This window comes from Paralichthys olivaceus, chromosome 7 (assembly GCF_024713975.1).
Source record: "Paralichthys olivaceus isolate ysfri-2021 chromosome 7, ASM2471397v2, whole genome shotgun sequence".
NCBI classification, from domain to species: domain Eukaryota; kingdom Metazoa; phylum Chordata; class Actinopteri; order Pleuronectiformes; family Paralichthyidae; genus Paralichthys; species Paralichthys olivaceus.
The window spans coordinates 26,285,858-26,293,268 of record NC_091099.1 but is presented as its reverse complement, the minus strand read 5'-3'; the positions used below and the strand labels follow the sequence as shown (position 1 = coordinate 26,293,268).

The 7,411-nt window shown below is 37.4% G+C and overlaps 1 long non-coding RNA gene across 1 annotated transcript; it reads left to right on the top strand.

The window, feature by feature from the left end:
- The first annotated feature begins 2,737 nt into the window (after positions 1–2,737).
- LOC138410873 (uncharacterized) lies at positions 2,738–5,826 on the top strand. Its single transcript, XR_011243518.1, has 5 exons — positions 2,738–2,869; positions 3,294–3,395; positions 3,480–3,650; positions 4,136–4,249; positions 4,754–5,826. It is a non-coding gene; the product is annotated as an uncharacterized lncRNA (long non-coding RNA).
- The last annotated feature ends 1,585 nt before the right edge of the window (positions 5,827–7,411 follow it).

Genomic DNA, 7,411 nt, shown 5'->3' with positions numbered 1-7,411 from the left:
GGTACATTCACATTAGAGTAGATAAGGTTACTTCGGGTTAGGTTCGGCTACTTTGTATTAGGTTTGGTCAAGTAAGGTTAGATTAGGTGTAGAGACCAATAAAAAGGTTATGTTAAGATACCAATCACAACATATAGGCTTGTGTACACAAAGAGGTAATGTCAAGGTCACATGTAGCGGGTGACGGTGTGCGTGTGACACAACCTTCCGGAGAAAAATGGACAGTACGTTTCATTTGCTTCAACGATCACTGATGTAATAGAAGGTGGCTGTGTTGTCACAGCACACTCTCAAGAACAATCATCAACTGAACTATGTTTCAACTGAATTCTTTAATTATTAATCAAAGGATGATTCATGATTAAAGGTTATGGAAAAGTCCACTGTTATAGGTCAAATACAAGAAACTGAGTCACAGTTAAATTTGAGCCTTATGTATAACATTTAACATTTGTCCTGCCACTGACTCCACAGCTGCTAAGTTTGTCATTATTCATGTGATTGAGGTGTTAAATAAATGTCTTTAGAGTAAAATATATAATATTTTGCTGTATACAATCAAACCATAAATAGAAATACTCACCTAAAGTTTAAACACATCAAAACTGTACTTCCCCGATGCCTTTTTAAGGTGAGTTGATTAAACCTAAGTTAAATAGTTAAAGAGAAACACGGAAAAAGTTTATCTTAAAGGAAAGATGTGCTTTTTCAGGGTTTCTTTCCACTGGTTCCTAAGATTTATTTGGGAATGGAGAAATTTGGCAAAGTTCAGAAGCACAAAGACTTTGGGAAAGGGAGCAACTCTCCACAGAAAATATTGAAGTTTTTGAAATGTCTGTCAGTAGCCTGGCCAATATTTCGGATATATCTCAACATTTGCATAATGCACGCTATAGCGGCTGGTCAGACACGATCCCTAACAAAGGTAAAGAAAAAGTGGAGGCCGACATTTCAAACACATTTCAATGGGCCAGCGGGGTCCTTAAAGAGACAGGAGCTCAAACCAAGTGTTTCAGAGAGAGGCTGAAAAGAGGAGCAGCAGCAATGATCATTGGAGAATGTAAAGTAATATAAATTAAAATTATATACCTGAATATGAGTGTATAATATCTTGTTTAAGGAACTGTCAGTCAATCACGTAAAAAAAATGACAAGTACCTGGGCAACAAACAATGAGAGAACAGCCAAGTTTGAATTACTGTCTTTGCAGACCATGAGAGAGCTTGAGACAAAGTATGGAGATCTGGTTCACTGGTTTTTAGGGGAAAAGTAGACAAATTCATGCAAATGAAGGGGAAAAGCAGAAGTCTGTGATATCAACTGGCTGTATGATTTGGATTAATGAGGGGGGATTATCAAGTACTTCTGAACGTCACACTCCAAAGTCCCAACAAACATCTGCTTTACAATGTGAAGTGCAACTTAAGCCACAGCTTTAGTTCTGCTTCATTGGATGCAAAACTCCTTCAGGTATTTGGTGAGAGGTTTCAGGAAATGAAGAGTAATCAAAAGACGGTGAAGCAGAACCAGCTATTCTGCCAGGCAATCTACAAAATGACACTGCCACCTCGCTCCAAAGGTGCGAGGTGGCAGTGTTCTTATTTGAGTTTCACTACTCAAAGGATAGTGGGAGGAGGTGGAGATGTGTCGTCCATCTGTCTATGGTGAGAAGATTTAAGATCATTTCACAAGAACACCGTATAGATGCGACTGTTGATGCCATTGTGCACTGTTTTAGTCATTTTGGAAAGAAGCAGTCATGAAAGACAGCAAGTTTACATCATATCTGTTTTCTTCAATCTGCCAAAGACTTGTCACTCTCAAAGAATGCATTCTGGTATGTCTGTTTTGTTTCTTTGAAAAAACTTTATTCACCATTTTGTTCATTCAGCTCAGTTTAAGTCAAAAGACCTCATGTTTATTTGTCCTCTGAAGCACTTGAATGATACAGTTTTTACTGCTCTGAATATTATTTTTTATTTCAGATGGAACAAAAATAGGCAAACACAAAGTGTGACAATGAATTATAAGTCAGAGCAGTGTGAGTCAGTATGTCAGACAGTTTCCTTCCTGTCAAACCAATGTCCAACACAAAAACTACTTGCTCTGCCACATTCTTTTGACCCTGAGAGTAACTTTGCATGATAATAACAAAGAAGTCAATGAAGAAAGATTTATTCTTCGGTTTAGAGACAAAAGAAAACATCAAAACAATTGTTAGCTGTTGAGGTCACTGTCTGTAGCTGTAGCCATGTCTGTGCATTGAGTTGCCAGGAGGAGAACTTCCCCTTTAACACTCTCAGCATGCAGATGCTTTTTGTTTGAACTAATTGGAATGCTAATGTAGGCTATTTCTGAACTCCTAGCGTCTTGCAGTGAATCATTTTTGAGTAATGATCAGTAAATGTAACATCTCCTCATCTCTGCTTTCTGTTGTATCAGTGTATCAGACTGGAGCAACACACTAGCTGTTGTATGGAGGAGACAGACAACTTATGACATTCTGATTAATAACAATTAGAATCCTTCATAGACTCTTACAAACATGAAACCATTCTTGTTTCTATTTTGGACATTTTTATTTTATCCTTTGCTATATAATCCAAAACAGGTTTACACTGAACACATTAAAAAGAATGTTTTAGGTGTTGACGTGATTTTTCTTGAGACAAACGAGGGACTGACAGTCTGAATGATCTTAAAACCTCAGGGTTTGCATGTGATTTATATACATGCAAAGTATATAAAGTGTGATTGTGCTGATAAGGGTAGTATAAGGAACTTGTGGTACTTACTTGTGGTACTTACCTGTTGATCAAGATGAAGCTGCTTCTTTCTCTGACTCTCCTCTGGGCGCTCTGCAGCACAGGTAACTCTACTTTTCATTTCTTCAATACTGTTTCAGCAGCTACAGAGCCTCATTTGAATCTAATTAAAGACATTTCACCATCAGCAATTTTCAGGCAGGGATTTTACTTTTACACTAAATGATAGCCAGTTTGATGTAATTAAAAGAACTTATTAATGGATCTTAAGGGGGAGAAATTATACTGTAAAAAGTTAAAGTATAGTACTTCAAGAAACAGACTAAAGAGGTAAACTAAACATCACTTTAGAATTCATTATTACATTTTTCATTTTACATACATTTTATACACTCCATTCCAGTTCACATGCATCTTCATCGACCCCATTTTTATCAGTTATTTTTCATTCCACCTCTTATATTTTTGAGCTTTGATAAACCATAACAATCAATAGGTTATAACTGATTATTTTTCTCCACACATCAGGTGGAGCACTTGTGTGTCAGACTTGCTTAAATCGGCCATGTACAGACCAGGTCCAAGTTACATGTCCCTCAGCGGACATGTGTATAACAGGCTCCATTCAAGGTAGACATTTCTACATTCCTTTCCAGTAACATAAATGTACTGTAAAGTTAAACAATATTAACAAACTGCACTTTGACTCTGTAGTCAATTCATCTGAGGCTTCAGAACAGCAAATCAAGAAGGCGTGTGCATCCTCCTCCCTGTGTCCAGCCACAGGCCCTCAGACATTTTCAGTTAACTTCGGTGGTGCTTTGAGTGCGCTTGCATCTGCATCGTGCTGCAACACAGATAACTGCAACTCAGCCACTCAGCCTTGTAAGTACATGTACATGACTATCTTATAAATTAGTATTATCTATTATTTTTATCTAAGATAGATAAGATAAGGAAAAACTAGTGGCATCTTCTTTGTGACATGTTGTACAATCATTTTGTAATGCTGTTATATTCTTTATTCCTATAAACATATACAGTGATCAAGACTAGTGGAATACATGTAACAGAGTAAAACATTACAACAATTACAAACAACAGTTCACAGTTAAAACAGATGATAATTGAAACACTGAACATAATTTGACTCTTAGAAAACAGATTTCTTCTGAAATCTACATAACTCATTCTGAAATGTAAAAGTAGTTGTGATTCCAATTACTTCACTGTAACTCAGACAGTCAAGCTTGTAAGCACTAGTCAATGAGTAATTTAATTAAAAAAAGCAAAGACTAACCACATCCCTCTTCTGACATGTTCTGTTTCCATTTCCTGAAAATAAATGATGTTATTCTTGTTTGTTTCAGTTCCTGTTGTTGGGTCAGTTAACGGCCTTCAGTGTGCCACTTGTAACCTCAACTCTCAATGCACCGGTTTGGTACAATGTAGGGGAACAGAGGATCGCTGTTTTCAAGCCAGTGGTGAGTCTTATAAATATATTTTATATACTATGTTTGAAGTTGATCTTTGTATAAATATATCTATATAAAATATTAAATTATGTACTAAACTTGGGGGCATTTTTAATCACACCTGTATATTAGTCTTTACTAATCCATAACATTTCAGATATTAATCATGACAATAACAGCTTGTATTTATGCAGCACCTTTCAAGAGACCCAAGGACACTTTACATGTGTCAGTGAGGACAAAAAGAGACTAGAAGAGAAAAGAAAAGAATTTGTACAAAACAGGACAGAAAGAAACAGCACTAATGGCAGGGTGGAGCGTACATATATAATAATTAATTACTGAAGTATTGTTGTTAATAATAATAATAATAATAAAACTTATCAGAAAGAGTTAGCTTCACTTTTGGGAGCTATCATGCCGTTCATCTTTATATAAAGTCTATGCTCACAAGAAGTGATATTATAAATAAAAATAACATTTTGTAGTAACACAGTGTCTCTTCTTCTCCAGTGACAAATGGATCGCACACTTTTCCATATCTTGGCTGTGTGTCTGCAAACATGTGTGCAGCTGCTTCCAATCTGGGAAACTTACCCTTCCTGCAAAGTGGTAACATAACCTGTTGTGACACCAATTTATGTAATAGTCCAACTCCTGTCATGACAACAACTGCTGCAACAACTATAACTACTGCAAGTGGTGCCTGTTGTATCAGACTGGGTATGATCCATCTGCTGATCGGACTCCTTGTCTTCACCCTCTATTAGAACAAGGGAAGAAAATAGAAAATGGGAAAAAAGTACATAATAACAAAAGCCTGCTTCTCCAGCCTCCACCTGTTTGTCTCCTGTTTGTCATTTGCACTGTATATTCACCCTCAAGGATCTTTGTCAATGATAATGTCTGTGGGGTTTTAACTCATTTTGTGACACAAAGTCACAGGATGGTGCAGCCTGATTGAATCAAAGGGGACTGATGGACTGTTGGGTATGTTCTCTAATGAGGTGGAATCAAAGTGAGCTGCTGAAGATGCCAAAAAATAAAACAAACAAAACAAGATCCACTTTCTTTTCACTGACTCAGCACAGCAGCTGAAAGAGTTGAAAATAACCCCCTGCTTAGCAGCTCTTCTCTGACCTGGTGAGGATAAGACTGGGCTCAAACAACAGGTGAGCAGCCCTGAGACGTCAGCCAGGGGGAAATCCAGAGGTGGAAAAAGTACTCACATTCTGTAATGGAGCGAACCCTGTGAGATGGTTCAGGCAGCCAACTCCAGCTGTGCTGCTCCAATCATGTGTCACACATCATGTGACATACCTCATTCACCACAATCATCTATTATACACACCCACCTTATTAGGCAGCCTATTTAAGCAGAGAGAAATTTCACATCAACCCCTTTGCTACCAGTTGCTTCAGGCCCTCCACCACCCCAGCATCCACCTGTAGCCACCGGGGGGTTACAAATGTTTGCTGGTCACTCCCATCATATCTGTGTAATCATATCGGGGGGCGTGATTGTGTGGGAGCCTAGACTCCAAACATAAACTATGCTCTAAAGCTGCAATAAACATTTGAACGTGTGTTGTCTGACTGAACTTAAGGAAAAGTACAGATACTTGTGCAAAAAAGGACTTTGGTAAAAGTAGAAGTACTCCTTACTCAAGTGAAAGTGAAAGTACAGGCTCTAAAATGTTCTTAACCTGCCAAATTCCAGACAGAATAATAAAGACTGAAGTGACCCGAGGTCCTGCATGAGCACCTGGATACTGTTTTACAGGGAATAAATGAGAATGTGCTGGCCTTGATTAAGTCCCTGCCCTTTGTACACACCGCCCGTCGCTACTACCTATTGGATGGTTTAGTGAGGTCCTCGGATCGGCCCCACCGGAGTCGGGAAATCCACACACATCCATAATAAAGAGTAAAGCATTCAGATTTAACTGAAAATATTGAATTAAAGTCTGTATTGTGTTGTATAGTAAACATAGATGTACAGAGTAAAATACACGTCAGTTTCTGTTTTCAGTAACAATTTTCACAAATTATTATTTATAACCTATAAATAGTATAACGTGACAAATTGTTGCAGTATTTTAGTATTGAAAGTAGTAGTGTCATACAATAATGATAATAATATTTCAAACTAATGGAACACCTAACTAATTGAATCTAAGGGAATGTATTCTATAATCTTTAGTAAAATACTGTCACCTTCAGTATATCATGACACACACGTGAATTTATTCCCCCTGTTACAAAGATACTCTTAAATAATGTATTGTCTATATTAGTAATGAATCAAGTATTCAGGCAAAAAGTACATGAAACTCATTGTTGGCAAGTAAGTTAAATGCAGTATTTAATTTAAGTGATTTTTTTTAATTTAAATGTAGGTGACAATTCTTAGTGGAGTTGCATCTGCTACAACATTGATAATTGCAATTAAGACACTCCTGCTGTGTGTAGTCAGTGTTGGTGGGTCTGTTTAACGTTTATCAGTTAAATTCTCTTTATAAAAAATGAAGAATGATTTTGTTTTTAGTTTCAGAACAATAGATGTTCTTCATTTTTGTAATGTTGGATAAAAAACTGCAAATTGTAAAGGTTTTATTTCTATGTGTGTGTTTGGCTGCCTGAGCGTCAACTTATGTCTTTAAGCTAATTTTAGCCGTGTTGTACAGTGTGTCCATGTCACTGTGAAGTTGATCAGCTGAGAAGTCTCCTCCTCAGTTGACGGGATAATTCTCAGAAAAATGAAAAAGCACTCATTATCTACTCACCACTATGCTGATGGAGGGGTGGGTGAAGTGTTGAGTCCACAAAACACTTCTGGAGTCTCATGGGTAAACTTTGTTGCAACAGAATACAAAACAATTGAAGTCAATGGTGACTTACACTTCAGACGTAATAATACAACATCAAACTCATAACATGCCTCCATACTGCTCCTGTGGTGTCGTCCAAGTGTCCTCAAGTCCTGACATTCAAATTCAACTGGAAATGGCTTCATTTACACCAAGTTTTAAACTGAAATGCTCTCTCAAATTGTTGTCTGCCAAATTAGTGCACTCACCCAGGTATCACGTTTCCATCTCTGCAGATTGGAACCGTAGCCGATATAATCCTGTGTCTACTGCAGCGTCATTTGACCTGGGAGTGAATGAT